Here is a 24,177-nt window from a genome sequence, read left to right as displayed (position 1 = left end):
TTTATCCTTCAATATTTAGCATCAAAAATAAATTAATTATTTATTTATTTTATTGTTGTTTATAGATCCTTTTAAACTGACACTCAAATTCAAATTTTCAATCATCAACTTTTTGCATTAATAAAGCACCTTCCATCAACCCTGCTACTATAACATATTAGCATGGCTAATAATCTGAAACAAAATTAAACATCATTTTAAAATCTAATTATGAAATTCCTTATCATGGAGCACATAATGAACAATTCTGAAACTTTAATTAGAAGCAGAAAATACTGGAAATACTCAATAAGTCATAACTCTGATGAAAGTTCATAAACCTGAACTGTTAATTCTTATTTCCCTATCTGTATATGCGTCCAGTATTTTGCTTTTATTTCAGATTTCAGACAACTACATTATTTTTTTTAATTTGATGATGTGAATTTTTTAGACAAAATAATAGCCTTCATTACACCTTTGGAAAGAGCTGACATGAGATCAGAGAATGTTGAATCTTTGTGGGTGGAGTTAACAATGCAAGGGTGAAAAAAAACACACAATGGGAATCATACATAGGCATCCAAATAGTAGCCAAGATGTAAGGTTGAGATTGCAAAGGGAGCTGGAAAAGGCATGTAACACGGGTAATGTCACAGTTGTAATGGGGGACTTCAATACACAAGGGGACTGGGAAAATCAGGTTGGTGTCGGTTCAAAAGAGAGGGAATTTGCTGAATGCCTACAAGATAGCTTTTTAGAGCAGCTTGTGCTCGAGCCTACTAGGGGAAAGGATATCTTAGGTGTTGTAAAAATAACCCAGATTTTATTAATCAGCTTAACATAAAGGAATCGTTAAGAGACAGTGATCATATTATAACTGAACTCATACTGCAATTTGAGATGGTGAAGCATAAGTCACATGCATCAGTAATTACAGAGGCAATGAGAGAGAAACTTGCCCAGAGAATTGGAGGGAGATACTGGCAAGGATAACTGCAGAACAAAGGTAGCTGAAGTTTCTGGGAATAGTTCACAAGCTGCAGCATAGATATGTCCCATAGAAGTTGTTGTTCTCAAATGGTAGGGGTAAGCAACTGTGGCTGACAAGGCAACTTAAGGACTGCATAAAAGCCAAGGAAGGCGCACTTAAGGTAGTGAAAGTGAGTGGGAAGTTGGATGATAGAGAAGCTTTCAAAATCTAACAAAAAGCAACTAAAGAAGCTATAAGAGAAAAGATGAAATATTAAGGCAAACTAGCCAATAATATAAAGCAGGATACTAAAGCTTTTCTTTCAATTATATAAAGAGCAAAATAGAGGTGAGATTTGATTTTTAACCACTGGAAAATTATGTTGGTGAGGTAGTAATGGGGAACAAAGAAATGGCACATGAACTTAAGTACATTGTTTCAGTCTTTACTGTGGGAAGACACTAGCTGTAGAGGTCTGTGAGTACCAGTAAGCAGGAATGAGAGCCATTACTACTACAAAGGAAAAAGTGCTAGACAAACTCAAAGGTCATAAGGTGGATATGTCACCTAGACCAGATGGACTACATCTCAAAGTCCTGAGAAAGGTTGCTGAAGAGATCATGGATGCATTGCTCAAGATCTTTCAAGAATTACTTGATTCTGACATGGTCTTGGAGGACTGGAAAATTGCAAATGTCACTCCACTCTTCAGGAAGGGAGGAAGACAAAAGGAGAAGTTATAGGCCAGTTAGCCTAACTTCAGTGGTTGGGAAAGTGTTGGAGTCCATTATTAAGAATGAGGTTTCAGGGTAATTGGAAAGTAATGATAAAGTCAGCACGATTTCTGTGAAGGGCAATCTTGCCTAACAAATCGGTTAGAATTCTTCATCGTTGAGTCTGTGGTAAAGAAGGCAAATGCAATGTTGGCATTTATTTCATAGGGGATAGAATATAAAAGCAAGGAGATAATGGCTGACACTAGTCGGGCTGTACGTTGAGTATTGTCAACGGTTCTGAGTTTGTGCATGTAACTAGTAGGGTGGACAAAGGAGACGCAGTAGATATGATTTACTTGCATTTTCAGAAGGGATTTGATAAGGTGCACACACGAGACTGCTTAACAAGATAAAATCCTATGGCATTACAGGAAATATACTGGTATGGATAGCAGAATGGCTGACAGTAAGGAGGCAGCAAGTGGGAATGAACGGGGCCTTTTCTGGTTAGCTGCCGGAGATTAGTGGTGTTCCTCAGGGATCAGTATTGGGACCACTACTTTTAACATTGTCAAAGATTTAGATAATGGAATTGATGGCTTTGTGGCAAAGTTTGCGGATTATACAAAGATAGGTCGTGCTAAGGATGCAATGCAACTGCAGCAGGACTTAGACAAATTGGAAGAACGGAGAAAAAAGTGGCAGATGGAATACAGTGTTGGGAATTGTATGATAACGCATTTTGGTATAAGGAACAATAGTGCGGACTATTATCTAAATGGGGAGTTCGGCATGGACTAGAAGGGCCGAGATGGCCTGTTTCCATGCTGTAATTGTTATATGGTTATAAGGTTCCAACATCAGAAGTGCAGAGGGACTTAGAAGTTCTCATGCAAGACTCCCAGAAGTATAATTTACAGGTTGAGTTTGTGGTAAAGAAGGCAAATGCAATGTTGGCATTTATTTCAAAGGGGATAGAATATAAAAGCAAGGAGATAATGCTGACACTAGTCGGGCTGCACTTTGTATTGTCAACAGTTTTGAGCCCCATATCTCAGAAAGCATGTGTTGTTCACAAGCAAGATGAGGATAATTCCAGGATTGAAGGGGTTAACATATGAGGAGCATTTGGCAGCTTTGGGCTTGAACTCACTGGAATTTAGAAGAATGCGGGGGTGGGGGGGGTTCTCATTGAAACTTACTAATGCTGAAAGGACTAGATAGTGTGGATGTGGAGAGGATAGTTCCTATGGTGGGGGTATCCAGAACTAGAGAGCATAGCCTCAAAATTGAGGAGCGACCTTTTAGAACAGAGGTGAAGGGGATTTTTTTTAGCCAGAGAGTAGTAAATCTGTGGAGTGCTCTGCCAGAGACTACGGTGGAGCCCAAGTCTGTGAATATATTTAAGGTGGAAGTTGATCATTTCCTGATCAATCAGGGCATCAAAAGATATAGCAAAAAAGCAGGTGTGTGGGGTTGAATGGGATCTGGGATCAGCCAAGATGGAATGGTAGAGCAGACTTGATGGGCTGAATGGCCTAATTATGTCCCTATATCTTATGGTCTTATTGTCAGCGAGAATGATGTTACCTACATTCTTCACAGAGCGTGGTTGCCAGATGGGGAAGTCAAGGATCCAGTTGCGGAGGGAGCTATAAAGGCCCAGGTTTTGGAGCTTGTTGATTAGAATGAGAGTATGATTGTGTTGGACACTGAGCTGTAATTAATAAACTGCAGCCTGATGTATGTATTACTATTGTCCAGGTGACTGAAGGCCAAGTAGAAAGTCAGTGAGATTACATCTGTGGTAAACCTATTGTGGAGATAGACACATTACAGTGGGTCCAGGTCCTTACTTAGGCAGGAGCTGATTCTAGCCATGATCAAGCAGTCAAAGCACCTCATCACAGTAGATGTGAGCACCACTGAACGATAGTCACTGAGGCAGCACACCCTGCTCTTCTTGGGTACTGGTACGATTGCAGCCCTCTTGAAGCAGGTGGGAACCTCCAACTGCAGAAGTGAGAGATTGAAGGTGTTCTTGAACACTCCCATCAGTTGGTCGTCAAAGATTTTCAGAGCACTACCATGCACTGTATCAGACCCTGAAGCTTTGTGAGGGTTGACCTTGAAGATTTTCTGACATCAGCCTTCAAGAGATCACAGAGTCATCAGATGCTGTAAGGATTCGCAGAGATGTACCTTTAGTCCCCCTTTTAAAGTAAGCATAAAAAGCTTTGAGCTCACCTAGGAGTGAAGCATAATAGCCATTTATGATGTTAGGTTTCACATTGTAGGAATTACTTGCCTGCAACCACTGCCTGAGTAGATATGCATTCAATTCTGCCTCTAACCTCAGTTGGAATTGATTTTTTGCTCTTAAAATTGCCTTCCATATGTTGTAACAGGACCTCTTGTATAGTTCTGGATCAGTGGACTTGAATGCCACAGACCTAGCCCTAAGCAGGCTACAAATCTCCTGGTTCATCCACAGTTTTTGGTGGATTCATGACTTATCCACAAAGGTTTTAATGAAGTCAGTGGTGTATTTATTCAGATTCGAACATGAATCCCTGAATATTGTCCAGTGCACAAACTCAAAGCAGTCCTGTAGGCGCTGCTCTGCGTCCCTTGACTATACCTGCTTGATCCTCACTACTGGTGCTGCAGTATTCAGTCTCCACCTATATGCTGGGAGTGAAGGTATAGCCAGGTGATCGGACTTTTTAAAGTGTGAGTGTCGGATTCTATAGTAAGCATTCTTAATGTTGGTATACCAGTGGCCAAGTGTGTTGACTGCTGTACTTCCACAGATGATGTGTTGGTTCAGAGACTTCTTCAAGTTCCTAATAGTTATCAACGAAGGAATTCATCCAGTATATACTGTTGTATTCTTTTAATCAACTGTAAATGAATAAAATGTGCGCAGACACCTAGTACTGCTTTCATACAATTCTTTCCATGATTGCATCCTCCAAATCTTCATTTTCTTTCAAGATTATTGTCGATACCCTCAAATTCTTCGTTGTTCCTTACTTGTTAAAGTAGTGAAATCATTTCAATTTTTTTTTCCTCCCAGAAGTTTCTGGCACCTCCAAGCCTGAGTGCTTGAAACCACAGTGAGAACAGTTCTGAATTGTCTTACTGTTTATTTCATGCCAATTATCAGTGAGAAATATCACTGCTTTTTGAACACAAACACACACAACTGATATTAATAAAGAACTTTGCTCTAAGCTTTGCTCATTTGTCTAATGGCCCCACAGGTGCATGCAACTGACATTGTTAGAAACTGTTCAGCAACAGTCTCCTGTCCCAGTTGAGCAGCATATTATCACAAATAAATGAAGGGGTTTCCTTGCTATTTTCTCAACTAGTTTTTGTTTTTAAGAGTTGTTCCAAATAAACAGCTGGCCTGATAAACTGATGGCCCAATTAACTGTAATCCACTTTATTTAGAAGGATAGAAACTGCAATTGATGTTAATCTTAATCTGAAATATTCCAACTAACTTTAAAATAATAACTGATTTCAGCACAACTATGCCCCCCACTTTGACACATCTTATTCACACTTAGTAAAACACATGTTTCTTACCCCTCTTCCACTATAAATACATGATGCTCTCATGTGTTACTTTTTAAAGGAGTTTGGGCTGTTATAAGTTTCCGTGGGATGACCAATGCATATTTTAATAAATGTGTAATTACTGTCTGGGAAAAGATAACTATTTTATTTATCTTTTTGTGAACTTACTAAATTAAATGCCTATTATGAAAGCATCAAAGATTCTCTATGATCACTGACACACCCTATGCCCTCACAGGTATCACATGCTGCAGGTGAACGACTGAAGTACATTGTATTACATATGACAAAGATATAAAAGTACTGAGAAATTAGAAAAATAGTGGTTAATTTACATTTTTAAAATCTGTTGAACATATTGACAATATCTTTTCCTGTTAGTGAGTAGTGAAGCAGCACTGTTTACAATTTCAAACTGATCCACAGTAGTATATTTGAAACCTCATCTCACTGTTAACTGTGATATTACTTAAAAATCATAAAATCAGAAAAAAATTGTGATGCAGAAGGTGATTATCTGCTCATGTTTGAGGCAGTTAAAATGAGCTACCCTTGGCATGGCTAATTAAGTATACATACAAGAAAAGGAGGTTGTAATTTATATTAAACTCTCTTATGTTTTCAAATTAAAAATATGTTAATTTGATAACATGGATGATTCTTTAGATTAAATGTTCGATTCCAGTGCTGCTGTTTATCACAATGTTTTAATACATTAGTAAACTATTTTATTCAGAAGAAAAAGTTTTTGCTAACTTATAAAAGGGTTCTGATAATTTCCATTATATTATTTCCAGTGCAAAATTATAAAGTAATTTAAAAAAAATACCAGGCAAATAAATTGATTTAGGAGGCAAAATGTATTTTGGTGAAAAAAATAATTGAGAATTATTTTGAGAAGCTAATGTTAGGATAAGTTACAAGGGGATGAATTTGTTAGTCTAGCCAGCCTTTTCCTGTTAAGATTTCCTATGTTCTGTATGCATTTGTGAACAAGGAAATTGCACTGCTTACGTGAAAAGCTGCTTTTTTCAACTTCCTTCCCAAAGAGACTTCCTTATTAGTAGGTGGGATGTAGGGTGGGGGACAAGCTTGATTATTTTAGAAGGTTTGCTAGTACATCCTTTGATTATCAATGCATTCAATTAATTCATGTCCACTATTGTTCAGTCCAACTTTTATTTTTTTCTCAATTTACTAAGTTCTAACACAATGAATAACTTCTATCACAATTGATAATTCTTTTTTATCCTTAATAGAAAAGCATACTCATTATTTTCAGAACATCAGCTACATATCAAGTGTGGTAAGCTGTTACATTATGTTTTTTTTTAATAGAATGGCTTCTTTACCAGGGTTTTCAGTGACAGGAAGCAAATTTAGTCACTGATTTTAACAATGGAAAGAGTTTAAAATTCAATTTGAAATTTGAACCTGGGCCAGCCTCACCTTGTTCTTTCATTGTATCTCCTCAAAAGTCTCTAATCATAATGGTGGCACACTTTTTTCTGTACCTACACTGTGAAAATAACTCCACAGAATTCCTTAGGTTGCGAGAAGGTGTAAAATGCCATTGGGAAACTGCATCTGCATGATGTCCTGTATTGGTTCCTGTTAAAGTGACAATTTCCATGCAAGCACCTGAATAGATGTTAAGCACTCTTCGGGGTCTATCCACTACTTGCTTTATGTTATTTGCTGTGTCATGGATCATATGTTGTTTACAGCCATTGTATCGGGGAAGTAGAGGTGTTAAGAGCTCGAGCCCATCCATTTATTCTTTTGCCTTCTATTTGAATAATTACAGATAGCTGAAGCTAAAGCTACCATTGTAGGTTTTTGCTTGCTGTGTATTGACATGCAGCTTTTGATAGCAGACACTGCATGTAATCAGAATATTTTTGATCATACATGCAGTAGAATTTCAAGCAGTTCACTTCAACGTCTGACCATGTCCTGGAGCACCCTGTGAGTTTGGAATTGGATGGTCCTATCTGTCTACTCTTTAGTGACATTGGATGCCTTCCATATAGGACACTTATTATCTCGTGACTGAAAGGTTCAAAAACCATAAAAATTCAAGATTCTTGTGACCTTCATTTCTCTGAAATCCAGCTGTTGATTGAGGTATTCCTGTAAAACATATGCACAACACTTCCAAGTGGTCTTGCAAGGAGCTGCAACACAAGAGCTGGGCAAACTCTATACGGAGGGAACACATTGTGAATGGCTTGGTTTCATTTTCCTTGCTGACTCACTCTAGTTTCTCATTCATCTGCTGTTCTTTTTTTTAGAATCAGAATCCGATTTATTATCACCGGCATATGTCATGAAATTTGTTAACAAAAAGCAGCAGTTCAATGCAATACATAACATAGAAGAATAAATAAATAAATAGATTACAGTATAGGTCTGTTGAATAGATTAAAATTGTGCAAAAAACAGAAATAAGATATATATTAAAAAAGTGAGGTAGTGTTCAAGGGTACAATGTCCATTTAGGAATCAGATGGTAGAGGGGAAGAAGCAGTTCCTCAATTACTGAGTGTGTGCCTTCAGGCTTCTGTATCTCCTTCCTGATGGTAACAATGAGAAGAGGGCATGCCCTGGGTGCCGGGAGTCCATAATATTGGAAGCTGCCTTTCTGAGTCACCGCTCCTTGAAGATGTCCTGGTACTTTGTAGGCTAGTCCCCAAGATGGAGCCAACTAAATTTACAACCCTCTGCAGCTTTGTTCACTCTTGTGCAGTAGCAACCCCCCCCCCCCATAACAGACAGTGATGCAGTGTGTCAGTGTGCTCTCCACAGTACATCAATATAAGTTTTTGAGTGTATTTGTTGACATACCAAATCTCTTCAAACTCCTAATGAAGTATAGTCACCGTCATGCTTTCTTTATAACTGCATCAATATGCTGGGACCAGTTTAGATACTCAGCAATCTTGACATCCAGAAACTTGAAACTGCTCTCTATCTCTCCACTTCTGATCCCTCTATAAGGATTGGCAAGTGTTCCTTCATCTTACCCTTCCTGAAGTCCACAATCAGTTCTTTCACCTTAGTAACACTGTGTGCAAGGTTGTTGCTGTGACACCACTCCACTAGTTGGCATATCTCACTCCTGTACGCCCTCTTGTCACCATCTGAGATTTCATCAACAATGGTTGTATAATTAGCAAATTTATAGATGGTATTTGAGCTGTGAGTAGCCATCACAGTCCTCAGTATAGAGAGAGTAGAGCAGTGGGCTCAGCACACACTCCTGAGGTGCACCAGTGTTGATCGTCAGCAAGGAGGAGATATTATCAGCAATCCACAGAGATTGTGGTCTTCTGGTTAGTTAGTCGAGGATCCAATTGCAGAGGGAGGTACAGAGGACCAGGTTCTGCAACTTCTCAAGCAGGATTGTGGGTATGATGGTATTAAATACTGAGCTATAATCAATGAACAGCATCCTGATACAGGTGTTTGTGTTGTCCAGGTAGTCTCAAGCCATGTGAAAAGCCATTGAGATTGTGTCTGACTTTGACTTATTGTGGCAATAGGCAAATTGCAATGGGTCCAAGTCCTTGCTGAGGTAGGAGTTCAGTGTAGTCATGACCAACCTCTCAAAGCATTTCATCACTGTAGGTGTGAGTGCTACCAGGCAATAGTTATTAAGGCAGCTCACACTATTCTCCTTTATTACGTGCATTTTCATAATTTTGTGAGAGTTAGGAGAGCATTTACAATATATCAGATGTATTAAGATTGGGCAGTGCTTTAATTTAGCTCAATAAAGATGGAAATGATCTCTTTCAAACTCCAGAAATAGATTTAGTGTAACTTTTAGGTAACTTGCTGCACCCAAATGCACTGTTGTCAGGCATTAAACATGTGAATGCAGGAAGCTTTTCTTTTTGCAGTTGACAAAACTGTTTCAGGAGAAACAATGAGCTTTGGTGAAGGTATTGAAGAAGTACTTTAAGGAAATTCACCCAGATATTTTTTTTCAGTGTGAAATCAGTGCATGTCAGTGCCACCTGAGTTTCTTTGGTAAAAATTGCCACAATTTCATTCCAGTACTGTAGATATTCTAAAAATTATATAGAAAAGTAATGTCAGAGTTATCCAGAAATTAAACATTTTCAAGCATGATATGCAAATGGAAATATTCCTAATCATTACAAGATATGGGTTTTATAGAAAGGAACTAATGTTTTTCTCACCCGAATTTTTAATGAGATTCTTACAGTTTTTAATAAGTGTAATTAAGCTTATATGTAGGATCTATTAATTTCAAATTCATATTTCCATATCTAACTGAGATGCAATCTTACTAGGCTCCTGTACTGTGTGTGATGGAAGAGTTTATTTCTAATTATAAAGTGTTACAAAATCAATAATTTGAATAAGGCATGTAAGTCAGTAGGGTGTGCAAGATGGTGCAGTGTGCATGCCAAATGAGCTGCAGGACTCAGACGAAACACCAGATCTCTTCCATGCAAAACAGTTCCATAAAGCTAAAACTGTAAGGAAATATTGAACAGGGACACTCTGCTGGGCAAACTCTTTGGGGTCTTACTGACATGGCTTGAAAAGAACACTTACTACTTAATTCATCACTACTTAAGGACACTTCACTCTCACATACTTGAAAGTTTAAAGCCTTGCATAGTTTTTCACAAGTGAAGGCTCTACTGAATCTATTGCTGGTTGACTTCTGCAGTCTTAACATGCTGACCTTTTGGTCTGGGTATTTATCAGACGAGGTTACATCAGTGAAGGCTGAGGTTCTGGACTACTCTCCCTGTATGCTGTCAAGTTTTAAATTCACAGTCTGTGTCATGATAGACTTAACTTCCAGTCAAGAGGGAGGCAAATCTCAGGAGCAGGTGAGTTCAACCCAGAATCCCAATCAGATGAGATGGTCAGGAGGTAATACTCCTGCTCCTCCTGCCAATGCAAAGTTGTAAATCTCTTGGTTGTAAAGACGTTTACCATGTCCCTGAAACTGTCATCACCTTGTTTTAGCTGCTGTGCTTCTTTAGGCCTGGGAAAACTGGTCAGCCAGAGTAAAACCAGCAAACAGACTGATTCAAGACTAGTGGTTACTTGTAGATATTATTATGATAACCCACCTTCTGGTAATGAGTTTACTCCAATTTCATAAAAATGTAAGGTCTGGGCACTAAAGCTGCTCCCTAATATAATGTGATTTTACTTCACAATATAATCCATTCCCTCTTACCTGTGTTTAATTCAGCTGTTTGTTTATCCTAATCAGCTGATCTTTCTGAATGTGACAAAGTTTTTGTCTTATTGAAGAAGATAATTATTCAAGGCAATGAGCTTTTAAATTTAATAACTGGAATTTTATTTTTAAGCATTCCCTACTGGAATATAGAGAATGATCGAATAAAAGGAAACTGGTAGTTAATAAAGTGAAATTTCAAATGAATAAGTATTGGAATATCTGTATAAAAGCAGATACCTGTAGAATTATTTAAAAAAACCTGCAAATCAGGTAATCTGAAATAAATTAGAAAATGCTGGAAACAATCAGTGTCAGTGGACAGAGACAGAGTTAACATTACAGGTCAACAGTCTTCAATCATAACTTAAAAAAACGACAAAGCATATAAAAGATAAGTTGCCGTAAAGAGAGAAGAGAAAAGAGAACAAAGTGGATGGTGATTAAGAGATACGGTGTTGATGATTTTTGAGAGAAGGTAGCTAACAGATTCAACAATGCAGGATGGTGTCCTTGCATCAAAACTAAGCTATGTTAATTTAGCTTTCCTCCGTCCTTTATGTAGTTACATTCCTTTTGCTTCAGACTTCCAGCATATGTGCTATACCGCATCTTGAGTCTCCAATATTGTTTTTTATTCATCTCTTTTCTGATTCATCCTCCTTTATCTACCTGAATAGTAACAGGGTAAAGACAGCTATGGCTCCCTCAAAGGCAGGTAGAGAAACAAAATTCCTCGTCATAGCAGGATACGTAAACATGGTTTGGGATGGGGGTGAAGGTGGAATTGAAGGGCTGATAGATATTAGGAATTTGAATGTAATTAATAATTTTAGTAAAGAAAATTAATTGTACCTTGCATAAGATGTTAACCCACTTGTCCCACCTTTCAGACCCAATGAAATTTCTGGTCTCTCGCCATGTCAAGTTTTAAACTCTCCGTGTTCTTCCCCTTCTCTGTCTTGATGTATATCTCTTTGCCTTCCTTTGCCTAATATTTGTAGCCTTCATTTAGTCACTTAACCACACAGCAATCCTCGCATCAAAGCCTTGAGTATGTTCTGCACAAAGGTACAATGGAAATACTGCCTATTTTTCTAATTTACTTTCCTCTTTGTTTGGTTCCTCACCTGTTCTCTTGGTGTATCATTTAATCCAATTAATTGGCTAAAAATAAACAAGAAACAATATTTTCCGTATAACGTCCAAACAGCCTAAGTAATTCAGTCTACCATAAAGTAATTAGGACATGTAATTTTTCAATGATGCCTTGTAGAAAATAGTCATCATGGTGTTAATTATTTAACTTGTATACTATTTGTTTTAAAAACTTAGAATGAAGCAACGTAGATATCATGAATTCAAATCTCACACAGTTAAGCTAAGGAATTTCTTTCAGGAAATTTAACAAATCTGAGTCTAGAATAATTAAATGATCACCTAAATTGCCTACTTGTTGTAAAAATCCCAACGGATAACTCTAATAACCTGTCAGAGCAACCAATTAGGCAGGATGGTGGTGGTGGACAGGTGCAATGAGTACTAACTATATAGTGTTGTTCAGAACCCTAGTACACATTCTGCAAAGTGGGACTGGGTGCTTCACATGCACTTTACTTGCTGACAACCACTTCATCATAATGTTGTATTGATTGCACAGTGAAAGGTGAGACACAGAGCACAGACTCTAATGTCTTTTGCATGACATAAATTTTTCAACTTTAGGACTGTTGAAAGGAGTTAAAGATGCAATCTGAATTATTTGCCAAGGCTGTGGAGAACTACATTGTAATTCAAAACCCTAGCCTTGACAAATTTACATTATCCCTGCATTGCTTTTCATCTCCAGCAATATATAGAAAAGTATACATTTTTGGAAATATGACTGATCTGTGAATTAGACTTACTGATTCTGGTACTGACCATAATTTTATTAATATAAATGGAAGTCCATGTATCTTTCAATATCATTACATTGTTAATAGGATTTGTATATATATGGAACAGCTCAAATAACTTTAATCTGTTAGCATTCCCACTTTGTGAATGAAGTTTGAATAAGATAGCAATTTGGTGTGTTCTGAATCAATGAGATATATTTACAACAATTCCACCGTCAACTAACAACTCAAATGTTAACAGGTTTAGTTCCACTTTAAGTTATAGACTTGATGGGATTATTCGAATCATGATTAATTGCAGCAAAGCAAATAATGAACATGTTAGCATGATTAGCATCATCCAAAAAAAAGTTACTTAAAGCCATCCTGCATCTCTTAATGGTCTGCACATTGTGGCTTTAAGACCTGGTTGGAATGAGTGCAGTAGTAAATGTGATTTGACATGTACTCGTATAAACATGAGAGAACAGGCTCTACTCTTTTTGCGTGTTGGGGGAAAGTGGAGAGAATCTGCCAGAGACCATAAAGCACCAGATTAATTTTGCAAGTGAAGTAAAAGGAAGTAACTCTTAAGATTATTTCCTGGAATGAAAAACTGAAGACCTGTATGTAGTGGATAAGTTTAAGCAACTTACATATGTGGTCAAGTTCAGTGAATGCCTCTTCAGGTGCTATATTCTACCAAAAACAATATTTGCCAGTACACTTACTCACACTGTGCTCTGTGTACTGCACTTGACACTACTGTAAACTCTAGCGTATCCAAAATACAGTGTAGCTATCTACTGAAAATCACTTCATCTAAAGATATTTACAAACCTACTCTCTAGAGATCAAAGTAGCAGTCAGTCATTGGTTACAGCGGCTATTGGGGCAAGAGCTGCATCATCTGCTGTTGTGGACAGTACAACTCAAAACAGGAGAGGCTATGAGGCTGTCACTAAAATCTTCCTTCTGATACCATCCTTCTGCCTCATCCAAAATTATAATCAGATTTATATACAGCAGATGATATAAGCAACCATCTCTTTCCATCAATGTTCTTAGTTCATTACAAGTTTAAATCTTATTTAGAGATACAGCATGGTAACAGGTCCTTCTGGCCCAACAAGCTGGTGCAGCCCAATTGCACTCATGGCCAAATAACCTAACCATTTAGTCATCTTTTAATATGCGAGGAACCTGGATTCCACGGAGGAAATCCCCGTAGTCAAGCAGAGAACGTACAAACATTTCACAGAAAGTGACAGAATTGAACCTAGCTCACTGGAGCTGTAACAGCATAAAGCTAACTGGTACACTACCTGTTGCCCCCTAATTTCACCAACCAGCATCCCCCGCCTGCCCACCCCCTCCAAATTAAATAACATAGAACCAAGAGTCTGGCTAGGTTGTTACGAACACTAAAAGGAAGTGAAGATGAGGTCACAATGTTACTTGGTGTTGCACCCCTGCCTTTAACTAGTAATGTTTGGTGCAAATTACAAACTCAATCTGCATTTAAAGACAATGTAATCCTGACTGTGGTGCTTGTGTTTTGTAGAACATGTGAATCTCAAGATGGAATAATGGATGTCCCCTTTAAAGGTGCAGGGAAAAAATGAAGTAGCACAAATTAATTTGGTATTCTACAATGCACCCCCTGGCCCACTTTAACTGATTAAACAATAAATGCAGCTAAGCATCTTTTGCAGTCAAAGCAGAATGAAAGAAGAAATACTGTATTGGCAGCAAAATCAGGGACTACCAACATACTTGACTTTCCGAACCCTAATTTTCCTAAGCTATTGCTTTGCTAGAAATTCTACAGGCTGCAATTCTAGTAAATAAAGAGTTTGTGACCAGCAATAATAAATTAGGATGTAAGCATTCATCATTTTATTTTAAAAGGTTTCATTGGCATAAGGATTTTGTACTTGTGTATTTAATTGTAGTTTTGTTTCTGAATGTCTGGCATTAACAACTTGGTTTAATGTTCTTTAATGCTCACAGATTAGCATTTTTATGTGTAATTCCATTGTCTGCTGTATTAATGCACACCTAACTCACAAAAAAAGGGTTAATAATTGTGCTTAAAATAGCATGCAATGGAATCTTACATGATCAAGTTAATCCTGAACCAACAAAGGAAATTAAACCATCTTGAGTCATCAATGTATCTCATAACTATTAAAACTATGGGTTATAATTTTTTTGCTTGCAATTACACAATGGGGAGATGCTGAACTCAACATTGACAATTTTGTTGTATAACCAACTTAATGAAGACATTTGAAGAAGGGGAGGAGTGATGTGATATGTTGTTGAAAGGGTAAATTGATGGCCAAACACATTTTCCGATGTGTTACCCTTACTTTGTAAATTATATAAGAAATTAATTTTAAATATTTATGAAAATCACTTAAAATATGAATGCATTTTCTTGCCCTGCTCCAGTTAATCATTTTTGGGTATTTCTGTTCGCAGCATTGAAGGTAAATCCTTGGGCATTGTACCAAAAAAAATCAAAAGCACCAGTGCCCTGATGAAAACTAAACATATTCCTCCTTTTGGCATGTTAGTAGTTGCCAAGAGAAGGTAGGGACACTTAGTTACATTTGCAGTTGAAGCTACGCTTGGACCATTTGTTGAAAACCCATAAGAAAACGCAGTGCTTGTCAGTTTAAGTGCTAGAAAGGGTGCAGAAAGGGTTAGCTTCATCAACTACTCCCTGTTTTTTAACCCTGAAATTACCATGGAAAACAATGTTTTCTGGAAAATTATGTCATTTTACCTTGTGGGAAATGAGGGAACTACACCCCTTTTGCACTGCACTTTTGATTTTTCTTTCTGCTGACTTCAATAGAATTACAGATATTTCAATGCATGAAATGGGAGAATCTCCATGACCTATTTGTGCCTTGCCAACTAGGTTAATTAAATTAACCCTGCTTGTATTGCTCTTTCAAAAAGAGTTTGGATTAATATTCTACATCATTGCCTTCTATAATATGAGTCTTGCCTTGATTGATCAATGGAGTTATTTTCCAATTGCAAAGACTGCTTTAGATTTGGAATGTGTCCAGATGCCAGGTATTTCAATGTTCATTAACTTGGAAGGTGTATATCCATGCAGATGATTTAATTGAATGTATTAATTAGTAGAACTGTATTATTGTATTTTTTATGGATGGCACAGTCTAGTATGTTGTGAAAGAAAGTGCTCTGCAGTTAAGCACTGAAATAGTTAAATGGATGGACAATCAGCTTTTGTGTATTAGTTCTGTTTTCAATGGGATTAAGTTGAAAAAATTGTTAAAGAGCCAAAGTTGCTCACCTCCCACATTTTACACGGAGTCTTCAACTCCCATGATGCATATAAAGAAAAATGAATTGGATATCAATTTACAGTATATCTCAGCACTGCAGCTCTTAAGTGACTGTGTTCCTTTGATTTTAGTTAAAAGCTTTGGACACAGCTTGAAATTTACCTCCGAGCCAAACTTTTAAGTTACAATAGTGTCACTGATCATAAAAATCATAACATTTCCATTTAAAGGTCATTTGTTCTTTTGTAACCAATTTCTTTGGTCAGAATATATCAAACCACCTTGTAATCTTTAGTGCAAAGCCGTAAGAAACTGACTGGCAACTCCATTTCAAAATTGCAAAAATTGTGAACAGTAGGTTGAAGATTATAATGAAAGATAAACAACTTATGCTGTAGAGTCTGACAGCTCCCCCACTCCATCAAATTAATAATGAATGGTTGAGAGATAAGGGAAAATGATGGGGAGGGTATACTTTTCTGACATGGTTTTATGGACAATCTGATTCCCATGTGCAGTTTATCTCTCACAGTCCTCCATTTCATGCCCTTATCTGATGATCTCTGCATTCCACCACTGAAGCATAATAAAAGTTTGGGAGAGAGAATAGGTGCAAACCCTTGCAAGCCAATTGCTTGACTGTTGATGTCTATATGTGGCAATAAAACTCATGGGTGCTGAAGTCACTTCCTAAAAAAGAATTAAGATTGAAGACTATGTTGCAAGCCAAAAAACGTTATCTAATGTGAGGACAAATGGTTAGCCAAACAGATACTGGATTGTAAATGTCTGTCATTACAGGCTTAATGGAGGACCTAGACAGTGGCAGTAATTTTAGTCCTCAACAAAAATGAATGCTGAGGGATAAAGTTGACACATTAATGCACTTAAAATGGGAAATCTAAATTCAGAAGAGTTAAATGGATGCTAAGATAAACTAACCGAGTCTACTTCATATCTATATTGTCTGCTTGTTAAAACGATTAAGATATTCAAGTTGATAGCCCCCTCCTTTAATAGAGGTAGGGAATCAGTAAAAGCTCCATATTTTTGATTTTCATAACATTTTTCAACTGTTGTATTCTCCTCATCCCCTTTGAGTTAATGCTATGCATTAGATTTATTTTGATAATTGTTTATATGAATGCATAAAGTGATGCTGTTTTACAGAAATATCAATGTGAACAACAGTGGAAAAAATGCCTTTCTATATTCAAATGACAGATAAAAGTATTCAGTACTTTTGAAGAAAAAATGCAAGGAATTTCTTCAATCTTAAGTAATCAGACTAATCCAAAGATCACTGTTGGTGTGTTAATTGTGTATAGTACACATCTTATGTGTGAGGTGTTCTTCCCTCCTGTGCTAGTAATGTAACATAGCCAATTAGTATATACCTACTGGAAACAAACCATACTGGATCTCCACATACATTCATTAAAATTCTCAAAGCTATTTCTTTACCAATTACTTCTCTTTTCCCAGACTGATACCCCTTCATCATAAACCATTATAAAATGATACTGATAGAATTGTTTTTGGATTTTAAAGGACCATAAGACATAGGAGCGGAATTGGGCCATTCAGTCCATAGAGTCTGCTCCGTCATATCATCATGGCTGATCCAGGATCCCATTCAACCCAATGCACCTGCCTTCTCACCATATCCTTCTAGCTCCACCATAGTCTGTGGCAGAGTATTCCACAGATTTGCTACTCTTTCGCTAAAAAAAACTTCTGTTCTAAAGGGTCGCCCATCAATTTTGAGGCTCTGTGCTCTAGTTCTGGATACCTCCACCAGGGGAAACATCCTCTCCACATCCACCTTTTCTAGTCCTTTCAACATTCGGTACAGTTCAATGAAATCTCTACAGATCCTTCTAAATTTCAATGAGTACAGGCCCAAAGCTGCCAGAAACACCTCATATGTTAACCCCTTCATTCCCAGAAACATCCTTGTGAACCTCCTCTGGACTCACACATCCTTTCTGAGATATGGGGCCCAAAACCGTTGATAATACTCCAAGTTTTCGTAGTGTAGTTCAGTGTAGTTTTTGTATTGTTCATGTAGCCTCATGGTCCTGAAAAACATTGTCTTGTTTTTACTGTGTACTGTACCAGCAGTTATGGTCGAAATGACAATAAAAGTGATTTGACTTGACTTGAAGTGCGGCCTGACTAGCGTCTTATAAAGCTTCAGCATTATCTCATTGTTTTAACATTCTATTCCCCATGAAATAAATGCCAACACCACCAATCTCCGTCAGCTAACCAGAAAAGGCCACTTTTATTCCCACTTGCTACTGCCTGCCTGTCAACCATTCTGCTATCCATACCAGTATATTTCCTGTAATTCCATAGATATTGATCTTGTCAAGCACCTTATAAAATGCCTTTTGAAAATACAAGGTAATCATATCCACTGCACCTCCTTTGTCCACCCTACTAGTTACATCCATGAACTCAAAACCGTTGACAATACTCAAAGTGCAGCCTGACTAGTGTCAGCATGATCTCCTTGCTTTTATATTCTATCCACTATGAAATAAATGCCAACATTGCATTTGCCTTCTTTACCACAGACTTAACGATGAAGAATTCTAACAGATTTGTCAGGCAAGATTTCCCTTCACAGAAATCGTGCTGACTTTATCATTACTTTCCAAGTACCCTGAAACCTCATTCTTAATAATGGACTCCAACACTTTCCCAACCACTGAAGTTAGGCTAACTGGCCTATAACTTCTCCTTTTGTCTTCCTCCCTTCCTGAAGAGTGGAGTGACATTTACAATTTTCCAGTCCTCCAAGACCATGTCAGAATCAAGTAATTCTTGAAAGATCTTGAGCAATGCATCCATGATCTCTTCAGCAACCTCTCTCAGGACTCTGAGATGTAGTCCATCTGGTCTAAGTGACATGCACCTTAAGACCGTTGAGTTTGTCTAGCACTTTTTCCTTTCTAATAGTAATGGCACTCACTCCTGCTCACTGGCACTCACAGACCTCGGGCATATAGCTAGTGTCTTCCACAGTAGAGACTTAACCAAAGTACATGTGCCATTTCTCCGTTTCCCATTACTGCCTCACCAGCACCATTTTCCTGTTGTTCAATATAAACTCTCACCACCCTTTTACACTTTATATAACTGAAAAATTTTTAGTATCCTACTTTATATTATTTTATTTTAAAAGCTTGCCAATCATTCAACTTCCCACTCACTTTTGCTATTTTATATGCCCGATCCTTGGCTTTTATTCAGTCCTTAACTTCCTTTGTCTTCCTCTGTGGGATGTATCTATACTGCGCCTTGTGAACTATTTCCAGAAACTTCAGCGATCTCTGCTCTGCCATCATTCCCGCATGCTAACTGGCTGCATCACCGTCTGGTATGGAGGGGCCACTGCACAGGATCAGTAAAAGCTGCAGGAAGTTGTAAACTCAGCTAGCTCCATCATGGGCACTAGCTGACCCAGCACTAAAGACATCTTCAAAAGGTGATGCAAAAAAGGTGGCATCCATCATTAAGGCTGCCCATCCCCCAAGACATACCTTCTTCTCATTACCACCATCATGGAGGAAATAACGGAGCCTGAAGACATACTCTCAACATTTCAGGAACAGCTTCCCTTCTGCCCTCAGATTTCTGATTGGACAATCACTCCATGAAAACTACCTCACAATTTTCCTCTTTTTTGCACTAGTTATTTAATTTAATTTTTAATATATATTTCCTATTATAATTGATATTTATTTTAAATATGCATTGCAATATTCTGCCATCACAAAACAGCACTTTTCATGACATAAGCTAGTGATATTGATTCTGACTCTGAACTAATAGTTTTATAGTACTGTAGTGCATTGAATGTATTTTAATTTATTCTTTATTTCACTTAAATACTAACTTGTTACTCAGTTGAAGTTCAGCTAATTAGAACAGCCCTTTAACTGGGCCAAAATGTACTAGTTCCAATGTGTACCAACTAATTGGAGTCCACTGTATCTTGAAAACAAATGGAATATAAAAAGTTCAAAATGTTTTTCATAATTGCACTGCAAATAAAATACAAAACAACAATATTTCTTATAAAAAAAGAAAATATTTGAAATATTCTGCTGATCAGGCAATATTGTCTTCATTTTTCAGAAATGTAAAATATGTTAATTGATGAAATATTGAACAGGACATTCCAAATATTGAGGTAATATAAAAGTGAATATCTTAATGAAAATTTTCACTCATTACTTTGCAAAAACTACATGGAACAGCGGAAAGAAGATCCAATTACATACAATGTCCCAAAGTGCAAACTCATAAATGCAGGCACATTTAACCAACTTGTGATTTAATAGTTAAGATAGGGGATATAATGTGACCCTCAATGAACAATATTTATTCAATATCTGATCACATATGATTCAGCTATCCTATTTAACACATCTTCTTCAATACTAAGAATTATTTATCTCTTATCATTGATGCAAAGTGCATTCACTGCAACAGAAATGGAGTTGTCTAAAATAACTGGGACAAACTGTCTATCAGTATAACCTGTACATAAAACCTTGAAAATGGCACCATTCAGCCCCTGTCAAATAAAAAAAATATACCAAACTTATGTGGGTCTGTTGTCAGACCAGGAAGTGCTGAGTTGCAGAAACTGGAATATGTATCATATGTATTCTAGCTGGGCCTATGTGGAGGCAACCTATGAAGCTTAACTGTGTCAGCATTTCTGCTGGTTTATTCATTCCTACTCTGCAATCCTCACAGCAGCCATAAGAGTAGCAACCTCATTAATTTGAAAGAAATTCCAGTTGATAAGAGGAAAAGACAAATAAGCTACTATTTTTTTTACTTATTTTCCTTCTACGCTAACAATTATTTCTTAGTGCATTAATACATCTTATTTTCAATTTGTTATTTGTATTGTTACTTTTAAGATAATTTATAACAACTAACTATATTTTATAAATATTATTAAGTGACTCCCAGTTCTGACAGAGAGTGAGACCACATCAGAGTGCTCTAGGTACAGAGCTTTAGTGGTGGGCTGGCTGAGAACAACTTGTTACTGAGTCCGTAGAGAGCCTCACCTGAGATTTGGGTAGAGGGTCAACCTTCTTACATCTGGTCTAGGTATCTTAGAAGGAGCATGTGTGTGGTAGGAATGGAGTGCTCCAGTCAGATTGAGCTGCATTCATCTCATTCAAAGTAGTTTATAGTGAATGAGCATTGTTGAAACTGATAAAATGTAGAGCTTCACCCTGCTTAGCAAGTATTAGTGGTTAATTATTTATTTCATCAGTTTTTCATGAAACTTTGCTCTTCAACAACAGCGCCATCTGGAGTGTTCAAGCAGAAATCAGAGGTAGAGACAAAACAGTCATACAGGGCTTGGTCATAGAAGTCCCGCTCAACTCCTAATGGCTGATGGCTAAACTTCCTTTGTTCTTGCCAAGAGGTGCGCACCATTTATTTTAACAAATGAAACACTGAAAACTCTATTTATCTGTAATCACTAAAACAAAACAAATAAAAATAATTTCTTCCTGAACAGGAATTCTGACATCTTTCTTTTCTAACAAACAAAACGTACATAGACTCTAATACCACATGTGTAATTCCGTGATAAAATAGCTTTGCAGTAGCACTATAAATGCAAGATTTTTATCCACAGAAATCTGTTATTTTAAATTACTCACAAGAAAAACATAAGTTTAGCTAGTGTACAAAAACTCTACTTTGATATGTGCAAATCCATGGAAATATTAAGATATTAAATATAATTATACTAAAATGTTTTAGTGATCAATCTACTTCCATTAACAGCATGTCCTTTTGGTCCATCCCAGCAGCAGAGTACTCCTATGGGGTTATCTGAAAATGCGAAAGAAGGTGACAAAAAAGCAGCTTGCTTGAGTTTACTTCAGCATTTTTCTTGTGTTCTTAAACCCCCAGCTGAGTACAGATTACTGCTTCCTCCCAAATCCAGCTGTCCTTGGTGCATCGGGTGTAGGGCAGGGTCTTTGTATCCTGCTGCTTTGCTTTAATTAAGAGGAGTCAATTTTTGCAAACTGGCAGATTCCACTGCTTAATTCTTCACCATTTGATGAATCATTTCGCTCTAAACAAGTTGGGCTAAAATACAAGAAAAAAATCTTGATTCTCAAATATAGCACCTATTTTGTCTGGAAATATACAAAAAATATTTCTTTCAAAACAATATTCCCTAAAAGCACCATTCTGTTTCTGACCATACTGAGATTTATGTATAACACAATACATTACAATTATCTGCACTTCAAATGATATGAGAAGTAGATCAAAGTCAAAACAATATAGTGTTAAATTCCTCAGAGATTCATTTTTAGGCCTGTTACTTACAGCTCAACCAGTAATTTTACAAACCTAACTTTAGAATCAGCAAAATTATTCTTTTATGCACACTTGAGACACTATAATTACTTTCAGAGGAAAGCATTCATTAGTTTTACCTTTGTTTTAACCAATTTTTTCAATTTAGTGAAAATAGTTTGCCCTTTAATAGTGTCTATTATGAAAGACTATTTTGGCAATTAAACTGGGGCACTAAACATGTGCTTGACAATGTTACAATTTGCAACAAATGAGTTTTCTTTAAACATGCAGTAATTCAAATCAATTTACATCTGTTGAGAATGATTACTGCATCTGTGTACAATAGATGTGTCAACTAACACTAAGGCAGATTGCAATTCTCCTATCTGGACTTTCTCATGGCCTCCTACAGAGAACACCTCTTAAACTCTCTTCTAGGCTAGGAGAGCACAAATTAATCCCAAAGGATCCCATCAATTTGTGTTTTCGCACTCAGTTAGGCCAAACATTCTACACCTTATGGTTTGGATACTCATACAACCAAGTGTCAACTTTCCCAGGCTTAAACAAAACAACTTCAGAACAGTAGTATAAGGCATTTTTATTATGGGGATATTATAAGCTTAATGAACTGGAAGATGAAGAATACAACAGCACATTTAAATGCCAAATCACATCAGCTTTCCAAGGCATTTGAACAGGCAATAAGACAGTGTTCCCTTAAAGCAGGAGTGAATCTGAACAGTAATTTAAGACATAAGAAAACTACAAATACTGTAATCTGGAGCAGAAAACAAAGTGCTGGGGGGATAGTTGTAGGTCAAGCAGAATGGTGCAGAATCTGTGCAGAATGGTGATACTATCTCCTCCTCACTGACGTTCAACACTGGTGCACCTCAGGGGTGTGTGCTTAGCCCACTGTTCTATTCTCTCTATACCCAGGACTGTGTGGCTACTCATAGCTCAAATGCCATCTATAAATTTGCTGACAATACAACCATTGTTGGTAGAATCTCAGATGGAGAGGAGAGGGCGTACAGGAGCAAGATATACCAGCTAGTTGACTGGTGTCGCAACAACAACCTTGCACTCAACTTCAGTAAAATGAAGGAGCTGATTGTGGACTTCAGGAAGGGCAATATGAAGGAACACATACCAATCCTCATAGAGGGATAAGAAGTGGAGAGAGTGAGCCGTTTCAAGTTCCTGCGTGTCAAGATCTCTGAGGATCTAACCTGGTCCCAACATATCGATGCAGTTGTAAAGGCAAGACAGTGACTATACTTCATTAGAAGTTTGAAGAGATTTGGTATGTCAACAAAAACACTCAAAAACTTCTAAAGATGTACCATTCTGACAGAGAGTTCTGACAGGCTGCATCACTGTCTGTTATGGGGTGGGAGGTGCTACTGCACAAGACCGAAAGAAGCTAGGGTTATAAGTTTAGTTGGTCCCATCTTGGGGACTAGCCTACAAAGTAACCAGGACATCTTCAAGGACTGGTGCCTCAGAAAGGCAGTGTCCATTATTAAGGACCCCCAGCACCCAGGGCATGCCCTCTTCTCACTGTTAGCATCAGGTAGGAGGTATAAAAGCCTGAAGGCACACACTCAGCGATTCAGGACCAGCTTCTTCCCCTCTGTCATCAGGTTCCTAAATGGTCATTGAGCCCATGAACACTACCTTGCTTTTAAATATATATTATTTCTGTTTTTGCATGATTTTAATCTATTCAATATACATATACTATTTATTTATTTTCTTCTGTATTATGCATTGCATTGAACATGCTGCTAAGTTCACAAATTTCACAACTCATGCCAGTGATAATAAACCTGATTCTGATTCTAAAAACAAACTGCAGGGGGAAATATCAGTATGTCAAGCAGCATCTGCAGTGAGAAAGAAATTACTGGTGTTTCAAGTTAAGACCTTGGATCGGGACTGAGCGGAGAGGGAAGGTAGTTGGTATGAAGTGGATATGGAACTTCTTTATCATCAATCAAAAATATACTGCAGGTTTTTTTTTACACTGCTTAGTTAACAAATTTCAAATAAATTATATATCCCTAATTTTAAAAAAATGTCTATAAAATTTGTGGTCTTTTCAGTTATT

At 37.3% G+C, this 24,177-nt stretch overlaps 1 protein-coding gene across 2 annotated transcripts in view; it reads right to left on the bottom strand.

Annotated features, from left to right (window-relative positions):
* The window catches only part of gmds (GDP-mannose 4,6-dehydratase), a 631,321-nt gene that overhangs the window by 405,229 nt on the left and 201,915 nt on the right, over positions 1–24,177 (bottom strand). The window lies entirely within an intron of this gene.

The sequence above is a fragment of the Hypanus sabinus genome, chromosome 20 (assembly GCF_030144855.1).
Source record: "Hypanus sabinus isolate sHypSab1 chromosome 20, sHypSab1.hap1, whole genome shotgun sequence".
NCBI lineage: Eukaryota > Metazoa > Chordata > Chondrichthyes > Myliobatiformes > Dasyatidae > Hypanus > Hypanus sabinus.
The sequence above is the reverse complement of the archived record's forward strand: the minus strand, read 5'-3'. Positions and strand labels throughout refer to the sequence as shown.